At 41.9% G+C, this 15323-nt stretch overlaps 1 pseudogene across 1 annotated transcript; it reads left to right on the top strand.

Annotated features, from left to right (window-relative positions):
• Nucleotides 1-303: 303 nt before the first annotated feature.
• LOC148663051 (E3 ubiquitin/ISG15 ligase TRIM25-like) lies at nt 304-9889 on the top strand (annotated as a pseudogene). Its single transcript, XR_015936406.1, has 8 exons — nt 304-953; nt 3293-3388; nt 3534-3767; nt 3894-4053; nt 4534-4593; nt 5492-5524; nt 5919-5945; nt 8743-9889. The product of XR_015936406.1 is annotated as an E3 ubiquitin/ISG15 ligase TRIM25-like (transcript).
• Nucleotides 9890-15323: the final 5434 nt, after the last annotated feature.

Raw genomic sequence — 15323 nt, 5'->3', positions numbered from 1 at the left:
TATTGTTTTGATTATTGGGAACACAAACCACTGGATTGACTTCACATGAGCAGTTACTAACATCCAGGTTTATTAAAAAAACTTCCCTCTGTCAGGCTGACACAAAATGACAAAGTGATTCACATCCCCCACAGCAACACACCTTCTTTGAAACAACAACCACCAAAGAAATCACAGCTGTTTCTAAACCACTGCCTCTAAAATCCTTAATCACACCCCTAACAATCACACCCCCTAACACTCACACCCCTGCAGCTCTGTGCAGATCTAGGAAGTGAAACTCAGAGATCAGCTTCTGAAACAGCCTCACTGCAGCTCCGTCTCTACTGCTCCTCTCTGTGCAGTTTTTACTTGTCAGAAAAATGGCAGAAGGCAATATTTCAGTTTCTCAGGACCAGTTCAGTTGGTCAGTGTGTCTGGATTTGCTGAAGGATCCAGTGGCTCTGCTCTGTGGACACAGTTACTGTATGGGCTGTATTAATAACTGCTGGGATCAGGAAGATCAGACTGGGAACTACAGCTGCCCCCATTGCAGACTGACCTTCACTCCAATGCCTGATCTTCACAGAAACACCATCCTGGCTGAAGTGGTGGAGAAACTGAAGGAGACAGGGCTCAGTGGACCTCCTCCTGCTCACAGTCCTGCTGGCCCTGGAGATGTGCTGTGTGAAGTCTGCACTGGGAAACAGAGGGGAGCTGTGAAATCCTGTCTGGTGTGTTTGGCCTCTTACTGTTAGACTCACCTCCAGCCTCACTATGAAGCTGCTCCATTGAAGAAACACAAGCTGGTTGATGCCACAGGACAACTGCAGGAGAAGATCTGCTCCACTCATGAAAAACTACTGGAGTTCTATTGCCGTACTGACCAGAAGTGTGTTTGTTATCTTTGGGTAATGGATGAACACAGAGGCCATGATACTGTCTCAGCTGCAGCAGGAAGGACTGAGAAACAGGTGAGGACTTTGAGTCTGTATTTATTTTCTAGTACAAGATGTAAAATTGATATTTAGGATATCTTGGGCTCTAACTGATCTCCTGACTGTATTTACTGTATCCATAATGCTGTATCTCTCCACTGCTGAGTCCTGCTCATGTACTCAGCTGTGATCCACACTGTTGTGTCTCTGAAGTGTCTCCTGTTCTTCTGTCTGTTGTTCATTATCTCCTCCTCCTCAACTTCACTGTTTCCCTCTTTACTGTCCTCATGTAGCACCAATGAACCTGTACAACTGCACAGCACACTCAACACCTCTGTAACAGACTGCACCCTCATTAATGCACAGCAAACTCAACACCTCTAGTACAGACTGCACCTTCATTAATGAAGTCATGCTTTAATTTCACCTCAATAGTATTATTATTAATAATAAACTTTATTTTATATAGCATCTTTAAAAGTGGCAAAGCAATTTACATCATAACAAATGCACAGAGAAAGGAGGTATGGTATCTTTAAAATGGCTTCTCAAAACACTTTACAGAACACCGAAGGTAGAAGGTAGAAAGGGGTTTGATAAAACAGCAGAAAAGCAAAGGGGCAGAAACAGACCCAGTTAAATTAAAGCTCTTAATGAATAGAAGATTGTGAGTCTGGATTTGAAAGAGCTCAGGGAATGTGACTCTATGATATCCATAGGGATAGAATTCCAGAGCTCTGGGCTGCAGCAGAGCAGCCCTGTCACCCAGAGTGCTGGCTTGGGGGACAGACAGGAGACCAAAATTAGAAGAGTGAAGGTTGTGAGATGGGGAGTAGGATGATAGTAACTCTGACAGGTACAGAGGTGTCAAACCATGCAGAGGCTTTTAGGGGAGCATGAGGACTTTGAAATCAACATGAAACCTGATAGGAAGTCAGTGCAGGGACTCCAGGACAGGAGTAATGTGATCACTTGCATTAGACCTGGTCAGAATTCTGGCTGCCAAATTCTGGAGGCTGTAGGATGCAGCCTGGTGGTATTTCTGAGGTAGAAGAATGATGTTTAGGCAATCTGTTGCACATGTCAAGCCTGGATTAGATATCACCCCCAAGTTCTTCAATTTTGACTGTGACTCCTTAACAGGTCCAATTTCAGAGCTAAAAACAGAGAGAGACAAAGTGAAAGTGATCAGTGAGGTAAGACTGGAGCAGTGTCAGAAACTCCAAACACAGTCTCAAGACAAGAAAGTGTGATGTTATGGCTGACAGTGTCGAAAGCAGCACTGAGTTCAGTAAGAATGAGGACAGAAAGAGAACAAGAATCAGGAGCCATTAGAAGATCATTAGTGACTTTGACAAGGGCACTTTCTGTGCTGTGAAGTCAGGGCACTTTCTGTGCTGTGAAGTTGTCTGAAACCAGATTGGAGTTCAAAGAGGATTATTATCTGAAATCTAACAGCACATTCTAAACATTTTGCTTGAAAAGGTAATTAAAAGGTATGAAAGTTGGATAGAGGGTGAAAGTTGTTCAGGTTGTCCAGAGCCATGATTCTTTTTCTCACACAGGGTTAAAAGCAGCAGTTGTGAAGGCCACTGGTACGATATCAGTGCTCAAGGATTCATTTATCATATTGAGGACTATGGGGCAGAAAGCAGAGAAACAGGATTGAAATAAAGTGCTGGGAAGGGGATCTAATAGGCAGGTGGTTTATCTCAGACACAAAAACCAGTTGTAAACTGTGGTATAATACCTTCACATGCGCTATTAAATACAAGACTCACGCTGGGCTCAGCTGGAGTCAGATCTGACACAGAACATGTTCCCTTTTCTCCTCTGAAATGATCTGAATTTTCCCAGAAGCAGACAGGATGTGAGATGTGGTCAGACACATGGTCTTACTGGTACAGAACCTCATCCAGCAGTCAAGCACGTCAGCCACAGGGTCTCCACTGACTGCAGGGGAAACTAGTAGCAACCGGGCTCATCAGTAGTGCTGAAATCCTCTGTTTGGAGATGCCAAGACCGGTCATATTGAGATGAATGAAATCTGAAATCTCTAGATTATGTTTTATATATAATTAGAATCACAATTATCTCATTTTTACATTTCACTTCACATACAGATGTGCAGACCCAGGTGTGAGGTGTAAAACTTGAGCAGGAGGTGGAGACTCATGCTCTGCTGCGCTGCACACGCTGCCGGTGTAGATTAGACAAGAAACAGGAGCGTGTCAGACAGGACCAGGAAACACATCTCATGTGGATAAGACATCAGGGATACAGAGTGTGAATTTTCCAGGGTGACTCTAAGGAGTGTCTCTGTGATGTGATTCTCTTACAGCAGAAATGTCCTGAGTGTCTCTGTTTCTCCACAGAAGCAGCTGGGGGCGACACAGACACAAACCCAGCAGAGACTCCAGGAGAGAGAGAAGGAGCTGCAGAAGCTGAGACAGGCTGTGAAGTCACTCAGAGTGGGTATTGACCAGAGGAGTGGACACACTGACACACATTGCCCCAGCTGGACATTGGACAGTACCCTTTGGAAACAAAGTATACAACATAATGTAGTTTGAGAGTTTTCCTGTGTAATAATCCAGTGTGTGTCTCCTCCCTCAGAGCTCTGCACACACAGCAGTACAGGACACTGACAGGATCTTTACTGAACTGATCCACTCCATTGAGAGAACAAGATCTGAGGTCACAGAGCTGATCAGAGCTCAAGAGAGGGCTGCAGTGAGTCAGGCTGAAGGACTTCTAGAGCGACTGGAGAAGGAGATCACTGAGCTGAAGAGGAGAGATGCTGAGCTGAACCAGCTCTCACACACAGAGGATCACATCCATTTCCTCCAGGTAACATCACTGCTCTGTGACTCTGCAGTACAGAAGGGTGTCTCTCACACAGAGCGGCTTCTGGCTTCTCCCCAGGAATGTATGTTGTGTTTGACTGGAAACTCCTCTTTCTCTCCCCTGCTGCAGAATTTCCAATCTGTCTGTGTCCCTCCTGGAGCTGGAGACTCACCCAGCATCCCTGTCAGTCCACACTTCTCTCCTGAGGCAGTGAGGAGTGCTGTCTCTGGACTGAAAGAGTGACTGGAGGATCTTTGCAATAAGGAATCAATAAAGATTTCCATGACAGGTTGGTGGAGAAACACACTGATGTCTTTCTGAATAGCTTATAAATTTCCTTTTTTTCTCTTATATTGTTTATAGATTTTTTGTGCAGTGACTGCATTTATCAGAGCAGCTTATCAGTCAGTTTCTAGGTGAAACATCTTAAAAGCTCTAGTCTCACAAATCTTTATGACAGTAACAGTATTGTTATATTGTGCTGTATATAGCTTAACAAGAACATTTTAATAGGACAGGCTTAGTATAGTAGACCAGTCTGTTACAATAGTAGCCACAGTTTCAGTACAGTAGATTCAGTCCTGTTACAATAGGATCTACAGCCCCAGTACAGTAGAACAGTCTGTTACAATAGGAGCCACAGTTTCAGTACAGTAGATCAGTCCTGCTACAATAGGAATTACAGTCCCAGTACAGTAGAACAGCTCTGTTATTCCTGTTACTCTGTTACTGTAGCCCTGATGAGACATTTCTCTGTGTGTCTCCCCAGTGACTGAAGTCTACAGTCTGCTGACTCCAGAGCCCGGGTCCAGAGCAGAGCTTTTACACTGTGAGTCTGTTTTCACAACAGCTGAAATATACCTGGAGCTCAAACACACAGCAGGAACAGTGATACATAAACTGATACACACTCTGACACACACACTGGTTCACACTCTGATACTTGCTGATACACGTCTGAATTCAGAAAGTCAAGCTTGCAGACAGTCACTGTGTGTGGATCAGAGACACACTGTATAAGAAACATTCAGATGCACACAGACAGAAAATCCAGTGGGCGTCATTTTTGTAAGAAAATGCACTTTATTACAGCAATGTGTCCTGCACTCAGTCAGTGTTACTGGTCACTGTGGGTACAGATCACTCAGTCAGTGGTACTGGTCACTGTGGGCACAGGTCACTCAGTCAGTGATACTGGTCACTGTGGGTACAGGTCACTTAGTCAGTGATAATGGTCACTGTGGGTACAGGTCACTCAGTCAGTGATACTGGTCACTGTGGGTACAGGTCACTCAGTCAGTGATACTGGTCACTGTGGGTACAGGTCACTCAGTCAGTGATACTGGACACTGTGGGTACAGGACAATGATGGCTGAGCAATGATCAGTTCTCAGTATCACCGCTGGTTCTTTATGAAATTACTGCTCGCTGTTGTGGACAGACTGTGTTTCTTTCTTATCTCTCTCAGTGGCTCAGGCACCAGACTCCAGGGTGTCCTGTGATGTGTCTGTGTGTCTTATTGCCTTGTGCTGCTCAGTCTTATTGAGTGAGACTCCAGTCTTACAGCCACTGCTGCTCACACTCACTGACACTCTGATCCACACTGCAGTGGAGACTGGGGATCCTGAAATGTACTGACTTCAGACTGTAGTATAAACTCTGCTATAATAACAGGTAAGAAGCAAGAATGGTCTTTAATACAATAAAGATCTACTTCTCCTCTGCAGATCCTGTGAAGCGAGTTCCTCTACCTAAATCACGTATGTACACTGTGTGAAACTCTGTTGACTGAGAGCAGTGACTGTACTGACATCTTTTTACCAGTGTGTGACTCTGATTAACACTGTCTGTGTCTCTGTGCTCCAGTGTGTATTTGTGATTAACAGTGTCCGTTTCTCTGTGTTCCAGTGTGTCTGTGATTAACAGTGTCTGTATCTCTGTGTTCCAGTGTGTTTGTGATTAACAGTGTCTGTGTCTCTGTGTTCCAGTGTGTGACTGTGATTAACAGTGTCTGTGTCTCTGTGCTCCAGTGTGTATTTGTGATTAACAGTGTCCGTTTCTCTGTGTTCCAGTGTGTCTGTGATTAACAGTGTCTGTGTCTCTGTGTTCCAGTGTGTGTCTGTGATTAACAGTGTCTGTATCTCTGTGTTTCAGAATGGCAGTGGCTGTGCAGTGCTGCAGGTAGGTCTGTCTCTTCTTGATGACAGAGATGCTGTTTTAAGCCCTAGTGTCTGGGGTTATTGAGGTCTTGAGACCAGAAGGTCTCTTTAATGTGAGATGGTTGTTCATGGTCTGTAAACAGAAGGAGATGTATTTCACTCTCATGTTTCTGTAACATCCTACATGTGGGCTGTGAAGATCAATCAAAGTTTCTTGGTGGGAATTTCTATCTCCGTCCTGTGTTTCAATCTAAAGGCTAGAGTCTGTCCTGGTGTAACAGGAGCCGGTGTGTGAAGTGTAGTTCAGGACCCTGGCAGACGGTATAATCCAGAAGTAAGTGGAGAAGGACATCGGGGAGGAGACGTAGAGGATCAGGGCAGGTTCACAGACAGGGGGGTGTGACAATGGCAAACAGTTTTAGGGAAGTTCAAAAGGGGGAATCTGGGGCGCATATCTGTGTGTCCTGACAGAGCTCTCAGGTCCAGTCAGTAAGAGACTCTGTGGCCTGTTTCTCTTCCAGAGTCTGAGGCTCTTGACCATCAGGTGTCTTATTAGTCCTGGTAAGAGAGGGGTGCTGGGGGTGTTTATCTGTCAGTAAGGAATCTGTTTCCTGGGCTGGAGAATTCATCTGAGAGCTGTGAGCTCTGCTGAGACAGGCTGCAGTGATGTGGGTTCAGTAAGAGACTCAGTGTAGTGTTTGACTCAGAATAGATCAGTCATTTCAACATCAGTTCATCGTAATCACTACTGTCAGCAATGATTGTAGTTTTTACCTCAGATTTGGGTTTGTCTTCACAGGGCAGGAGGAGGAAATTTAGCTTCTGTGTTTCAGTGTCTTCTTAGTGTGACACTGTGACTGTGTGTCTAAGAATAAAAGTTAAGGAAATTTTGTTTGAATTGAGAAACTATTTGTAGGTCAAGAGTAATAAATTCCTGGTTAGTAGTTCAAGCAGGTAGCTGTGTCAGCATGCGTAGGCTGCAAAGTTACAAGTAAAGGTTTATTCCTGCTGAAAAGAGAAGAAACAGAACCTTTCAGCTGTGGAGACTTATTCTGGTGTCCTTCAGTTGTTTTTGGTTTCCTACTAAAATAAGAATGTCTTATGTTATTGTTGGTCACTTGCAAAATCCTCAAACGCTTTTAAACTACAGTATGCAGACATCAAATGCACTTGAATTGGGAATTACACAGTAAAATGCAAGGGAGGTGTAATTTGAAGGGAGAAGAAACAGTATTTCTGCATATTTTATGCTGATGAATGTGAAGATATAGAGGAATGACAGACAAAAAGAAAAATAATTCAGGACAGCACACAGCCCGTTATACAGTTTGTCCATTGTTGGCTTGCTGTTTACTGGGACCAACAGTAACAGTGACAGGAAGCCAACAGGAGGTATAAGTCATCGTAAATTTATTCTGTTCAGTGTTTAAAGAGTGAGCAAACACCCTGTACAGGACATGTTTCTGCAGTTTCACATCAAGAAGAACAGACGTTTGGAAAGCTGTGTCAATTCTACTTGTCACAGAAATGGTAAAAACGACACACATTTAACCCGGGAACACTCACTGACACAGTGCTGTACTTCATGTGTACAAAAGACAGAACACATGCTCCTTTAGATGATTGTTTTCCAGAAAGAGGAGTGTGATGATATTCTTCTGTGTCATGTTCTACACAGAACAAATGTGAAATATCAGTGGAAGATGTTGTCGTGTCGGCTTCAGAGCTGCACTGACCAGAAGAGTGCGTCCTCTCTCATCACTGAACTAAAGGCGCTCTGAGTCCAGAAATGAATTCAGGTGTTTTTATAAATTCATGTAGGTGGCTGTGTCAGCCTCTCTAGGCTCCAGGAGTAAAAAAATAAGAGCTGATTAGAATATCTTTGATCTTCACTAGATTGACAGGCAGACAAGCAAAGGGACGTATTACTCAATATTAAGTATTAAGAGTTCATACTGAAGTATTAAGTATGGGGAGAGTATTAAGTCAGTGTTCATTAGTCATGTGAATAAAGCTTCTTGAATTGTATTGATTAAAACCCCCATTCAGTCTGAACACGTATAAGCCCCGCCCCTGTCTCTCAGTGGACAGAGCTCACTGATTGACAGCTGGTGTCTCCTATCAGAGAGGCGGACAGCTGAGCGCGAGCAGTCTGAAGTCAGTATGAGCGCCTCTGTTTCTCTCGTCTTTCTCTCCGGGTTTCTGGATGTGTTATTTCCGGTTTAAATTGAATACTTTGGATATTTCTTGGCATTTTCAAAGTAAGTTTGAAGTCCTTTATTTCAGCAAATTATTGCTTTTGACTTTAGATTTTTCTGACCATTATACAGTCTTTGAATTCAGCACTTTTTTATTCTGTGTCATCAGGAAAATGGTTTTAGAGAAGAACGAGCTGCTGAATTGGGATTTGAAATAAACCTTTTTAAAAGACAGGTCGTCCAGTTTCTTACAATATACAGGTCGTTGTGGTGGGTTTTGAAGTTTTTGAAAGCGAGTGGTCGGGCTGTAGTTTCTCTTGCAGTCCAGTCAGTCCTGTGTTTATTAATAATGTTGTTTAAAAAAATAAAGTTTAATCGCTATGAAAACAAATGTTTAATGTTTGTATTTAGAGGATATTGGGGATCACTTCCATGTGTAATACTTAGTGAAACAATGACAGAATATGTCGTTTCTCTGGAAGGGAAAATATATAATGAGTAATTTACTTGTTTTTCTCACGCAGTGTGTTTGGGGGACAAAGACATTTCACAGCATAATGGAGTTGAACTGGAATGTAATCGGCAGGAGCCTGTTGTGATGTTTGCTGTTTTATTCCCCAGCTGCTGTGACTCTGGACCCTGATACAGCTCACTGTGAGCTCAGCCTGTCTGGGGATGGGAAGAGAGTGAGATGGGTAGAGGAGGAACAGGATCTCTCTGACAATCCTCACAGATTCAATGACTGGGAATGTGTTGTGAGCAGGGAGGTCTTCACCTCAGGGAGACACTACTGGGAGGTGGAATTAAATCACAGCTGGAGAATAGGAGTGACCAGAGAGTCTGCAGAGAGGAAAGGAGAGTTCAGCTTCTCTCCCCAGCAGGGTTACTGGTGTCTGGACTACTACCCTGATTTCTCTGCTCTCACTGATCCTGAGACCCCTCTCCCCCTCAGTCTGTGGCCCAGGAAGCTGGGGGTGTGTGTGGATATTGAGCAGAGAAATGTCTCCTTTTACACAGTGGAGTCCAGAGCTCATCTCTACACTTTCACTGACATGGTCTTCACTCAGGGGGAGAAGATCTATCCTGTCTTCTGTACTGGGGATTCAGATAAAGACCTTGAGCTGCTGCCTGCTGTCAGTGTGGAGATTAAACCCGTCCCTGACTCATGAACACAGGCTGACTCTCTCCCAGCTCTCTGTCCCACTGCTCATACTGGGAGACGAGTTTAATGGCGGGTAATGAGATGATGTCATAAATATAATAGTAATTTTAGAAATGACGATGTTGTGTTTAAACGTGTTAAATTACAGTAAAAGTTTTAAATAGGGAAAATAACATGTACGAGAGAGGGAGATATAACTCGAAACATGGTTTCATTATGACCAAAATCAGTCTTGAGATATTTTTAACTTGATTTACAGTATTTGAGAGGTATGTCTTAACACCGATACTACAGTACGTAAATACTGCTCACGTATATGTTTCTAGGTTTATATTATGCATTTCATATGGTCAAATTACTTTTGAGCAACAAATAAGAAGCGCGAAACGGTATGCCCAGGGCGTTTTAGTTTTGTTTTGTGCTGGGACTCTGCTTTTAACAATGTCGCCGTGGATTGATTAGAGATATCAAGTACATACAAGTCATTTTTTAAATGTTGTAGTTCGTCTTGTAAAAATGTTACGAGTACATCATCTATCAACAATTACACAGGTTCTGTTTCCATATTGCGGATTTTGGTTACGTAATATTATTTTCTAAATTTCACGTTGTGAATATTTGATTTGGGCAAACAGAGCCGCAAAGAAGTACATTATGGGTTGTTGTTGTTGTTTGCAGTTTTATCTAGAACAAGCGATGCTTAAACCTTTGTGTGATTCTTGTGAAACTATCCACACGACAGTTACAGTACCTAGGAGTTGACTTCAATGATGTCACTGATGGGATGTTTCTAAAAATCCATCCTCTGTAAAACGTCTTCTCTAGTTGTCCTGCATATGTATACGCTAATGAAGCTGTGTGTTCTGAGCCTGGATCTCTACATTTCTGTATGAACCAGCTTAGAGAGCTAAAGACAGCTTGTGTTTAAATTGAGTGTAAGGTAATTTATGCTTCTGTAGCGGCGAGGCTTATTAATAAGGCAGAATTAAGTGTTTCTGAGCTTTCCCAAATTAGGCCCCATCTCTCTGTTCATCTCTGTGGTGCAGCCACAGAGAAACTATTCATGCAGGCTGATTTAAGGTTTCCTTTGATTTAAGGTTTCCTAGGACAGCTCCCAAAGGGGGATGCACTTAGCTAAGCCTGGCTATCATGATCAATGGTCATCCATTGGTGCCTATATGTCTAGGGAGTGCCAGTCTGGACTGCATTCCTAAGTGTCAGGAGTAAGTGACTCATATCTCACCTTGATCAACCAATCAGGGACTGGTAGGGCCGAGTAACCCACGTGGGACTCTGATGCCCATGGAACTTTCAGCCAATCAATGAGCTGAAGTTCCTCCAGGTAAAAACAGGCAACACAGAGAGCCTGAGAGATTCAGTGAGATTCAGAAGAGATTCAGGAGAATTCTGTGGACTTTTCTAAAGGGAATTCAAAGGAGAATTCCAGGGCAGGACGGCCCAGGAGCAGAAGGCTCCCAAGGGCAGGACATTCTCGCAGCCCGCCTCCTGACCATCCTGAGACTCAGCCCGGACAACCACGGAACGGCCAGTGTGTCCGAGTGCCAGAACTTTCCTTTGTTCTAAGAGTCTAGAGTGGAGGTTGCCAGAGAGTAACCAGAGGATCCACCCGAGGTGAGCACCAGCAGCAAGCCTCGTGAACAGGTCGGAACTGTGGACAGCTGAATCACTATTCAGAACTAGCTCTTCATCAGGAACAAACCGGTCCACTTCCTGACCTGCTGGGACCCACAGTTATCTTTTCTCCTGTGCACAAACTTTGCTAGTTAAAGCCAACACTACCTAGCCGGTCAGTGAGCATCAGCAGCGCACCGTCGCAAGCCGCACAGCACAGCCTGGCACTGAGCCAGAGAGCGCGGATTGGACAGCAACAGCCTGCAACTGTTTCTTTGTGCCCGCAGGAGATCTGAATCCCCAGAGATTGGATGAGTATTCAACTTCAATGCATTACAGCTCGAGAATTCAATTGTTATCCCAACCAGTTGATATCAATTTAATTTGTAAGAGTTACAGTATGTACTTGTTTTGAGTATCTAATGTAGAAGTTATAACCAAGTTCATTTAGGAAACAGTCTTAATGAATGATATACTGAACGTATGTCCTCTTGAGGTGTAACACTTTGTAACTGACTGAATATATATCTTTTGTATTCTGATAACCCACTCGATAAGATCTGTTAGGTTTATATGCATATTCTATGTATTAATAAATGTATCCTCGTGTATTGGTACCTGTGTGTGTGCGTTGTTTGAGTTATGTCGCATGGTTGGATTCTAAAGCCATCAAAAGAATCAGCTTTGTGATTTACTGCTACAATTAATAATTGTCTCAGTAAATGCCAAAACCCTATAGAACTGGTGCCTTCAGAGAGCCACTACATTTACATTTTGGCTATGGCAACATTACACTTCTAAAGTCATGGTCAGCATTTATTATTGTACTGTGCTGTAAACTTGTTCTGTGCCTAGTCACATTATTTTATAGCATTTTTATAGCATTATCAAATCTGGTGGCGCTGCGTGTTAGTTTCCTGACTCCCATGTCACATGGTCTGTGATTGAATCCCATGGAACTATGACTTTATTTTTTAACAAACATTTCTTTGAAAAAATGAAACGTTTCCCTTGGTCAGAGATTAAATAAAACCTCACTCGCACCAAACAAATTTATATTTCTAAATATCACAACATGATCGAATTTAAGTCTTTTTAATAACAATGAATAGTCACCAATGCGTTACAAAATAAACATTTATATTGATTTGAATCGCGTTTTGATTTAAATCGTAAACGCGTGTTTAAATATATGTGTTTAAAGGCGATATACTGTATAAAAGGGCTGATTCTTATGGAGTGTGTTCCGCCGGGGATTCAAAAAAATTATTTTTTTTAATCGCGTATCTAAGGAAAATTGCAGTATAACTTTGTTCATGCACAAACAGTGGCATGTTACATTATAATTTGGGTGTCTCCTCTTGCCAGAAAGCTCTAAATTGCATTTTGAGTGCGGTTTTTGACTTTTTCTAAATTGCAACCCATAAATAAAGCTGATAAAGCTTAGACTAACTGTATTCTAAACTGTATTACAACAGCACATTGGACAATGCAACGTAAATTGCAAAAATGCACTTGGAATCTGTCCAAGCCCTCCTACGAAAATTATTTAAACTGTGACACTGATCATTCATCTCTAAATAAACTTTATTTTATATAGCGTTTTAAGCAAATAGGTAATTAGATTGCTCATAAACTTAATCGCTTTTTCTACATAAACAGCGTGATTGCTCTCTGAAAATCCTTTTCCTTTATATTTAGGCTCAGATTTCAACTATAGATCGTTTTATTATAAACTTTCTTGGAAAAATGTCTTTTATGTAAACCATGTTTGCTATTAATTCATTTAGGGCTAAAATACGTTCATTGTCTTCCAATCGAGTCGAGTTGACATTGGAAGCTTGCCACTCCCGGATTGTTAAACCAACGCATTAGCATGTTAAAGCGATTCCATTGAGGAGCCCAGCTACCAGTTAACACTGTACTTCCTACTTTGAAAATACCTGTGAAACCGGTTTAATTCGTCACAGCCAGCACTCCGGCAGAGAGGGGGTTGTACTCATAAAGTAGAAGCAGGCGAGATTTCCAGCGAAAGACACCCCCCCCCCCCTCAAAACTCAGTAAGCAGTAATGCTTTATGTTGAAAATTGAGGTGGATTTTCTTTATGATAAAGAGGATAAACTGGGATGGGAGGAAGGTTTGGTTTTGCATAAGGGGCGGGATTATGATAATTGGAGGAATTTGCGAGAGTATAATGGTTTGATATATTTGATTTTGTATTGTGGTCGTTATCTATGTTTTTGGTTGGTATTATGTTTATATGGTTGTTTTTGTTGGTTGGTTGTTATTATGGTTATTAATAATACGATCTATAGTTGAAATCTGAGCCTAAATAAAAAGAAAAAGCAAGTGATTAGGTTTATGAGCAATCTAATTACTTATTCGTTTAAAGCGCTATATAAAATAAAGTTTATTATTAATTTGCTGGACAGAGCGGTGAACATTATTAGGCATAAGACAAAGATAACGATCCTGATCAGTTTAGAAATCTGTGTACGCTGTAAGGTTTTTACTTCTTAAACTTTTAAAATACACGTTTCGAATAGAAAGAAATCCTCTTCCTGGTACAGTCGCATGAAGAGAGAGGCGAAACAGCCCTACACAGCCCTGTCGCAGTACACGAAAATAATCATATCGTTATTAAATTCTTTAGATACGCGATTCCATATTATATTAGCAGAAAATCTTAAAACTACCACTTTTTCACACGCTATTTCACGTTAGTTAAATTTAATTTATTTATATATTATATATTTATATCTCTGACCAAGGGAAACTCATTTTTTCAAAGAAATGTTTGTTTGTTGATTGTTATCAAAAATGACTTAGAATCGATCATGTTGCGATATTTTGAAATATAAAAGTCAACTGATTGTCCATAATATCGCTATTCTATTTTTTCGAAGAAATGTTTGTTAAAAGAAAAGTCCAGCACCAGCTGGATTTGAACACACAACCCATGAGTTGCTAGTCAGGCATGTAGACCAGTAGGCTACAGGGGAAGTCACATGAAGAGGGAGGCAAAACAGCCCTACACAGCCCTGTCGCAGTACACGAATATAATCATAACGTTATTAATTTCTTTAGATACGCGATTCCATATTATATTCCCTATTAATCAAATTCTAAAGGTATGCTTGTTGACTCCGGTATCTCTTTAGTTAAAGACTTCGATGCTTAAAATGTTTAGGGAGAAATGTAATACTGGTGTGTATTTTTTACTTTAAAGTACCAAGACCAGCCATATACAGTACTGTATGTTTATGTTCCAAAATTAATATCGTTTATGGCCTTCACACGCGTTACAGTATGCTCCTATTCTTTTTATGCTCAGCTACTAAGATTTCCCTTCAGTGGTAAAATTCAATATCTACAATGGGCACAGTAAAGACGTTTACTGTACTGTAAATCTTTCTACGACAGACCAACGGACCACAAGTGCCCCTGTCGGTCAACCAATCACGTACCGCGGTACCCCGTGTCATCTTGCGTCGTGATGCGTGACGCCGCAGCCAATTACCTCCGGTACGTGTCTGTACCGCTCACTTTGAATGGCTGCATCTGTATCTCTGGAAACCCTACTGTGTTTTGTTTTCTAATTTTTGAGAAAATAAACTTTTAAAATGAAATCCTGTGTGAGTCTCTCATGTGCGCAGAGGTGACTGTGAAGCTGCCAGAATGGTGAGGGACCTGCTGACGTCACCACAGCCAGGAGGAATAGGGACTGTGATGCAGCTGTCAGGAAGTGGCTCAGGGTGTTTATAGGTGTTGTAGTTTGTAGGCAGTGCTGCGTCTCTGAGCAGCTACAGCCAGTCTAATACGTGGCTCCCGTTAAGACAGGGTTTACATCAGCATATTCTGTATTGTGTGTTTTATGTTCTTATTGGGGTTATTTTCCTGTGGGAGATGGAGATAGACTGCAGCGGTAGTTTACTGCCCTGCTTCAGTATTTCATGTACTCAGCAGGATGAGCATCATTATCTGACAGATTATTTCTGTAACTTTGGGATGTGTATATATTTCCTTTCGTGTGTTTTCCTCTCTCTACCTTGGAACAAAACACGCAACAATTCTTTACTTGGTCACCACCTTTTCTCATCCTAGTCATGCTTAATCCAAACTGCAAAACTTCAAGTTTAGGTCTCTTAGTACTGCCATTTGCAAAAAAAAAATGATTACAAACGTTTAAAAACGTACTTGCAAGATCATAATAATACACTGTTATATGAAAGCTAACTCTCTCTGGGCAGGACACTGTGAGGGGCACTGCCCACCAGAACTTCACAGGGATAAAGTCACGTAGCTGATTCACAGCTGGATACAATTCTACCTTGCTTCATGAAACTCAAAATCCAGACATTTGTCAACATATTTACTACAATGTCCATCTCAGTGATCTCAGTGTGT

This window comes from Lepisosteus platostomus, chromosome 5 (assembly GCF_059453375.1).
Source record: "Lepisosteus platostomus isolate fLepPlt1 chromosome 5, fLepPlt1.hap1, whole genome shotgun sequence".
NCBI lineage: Eukaryota > Metazoa > Chordata > Actinopteri > Semionotiformes > Lepisosteidae > Lepisosteus > Lepisosteus platostomus.
This window is presented reverse-complemented; position numbering and strand designations above follow the sequence as displayed.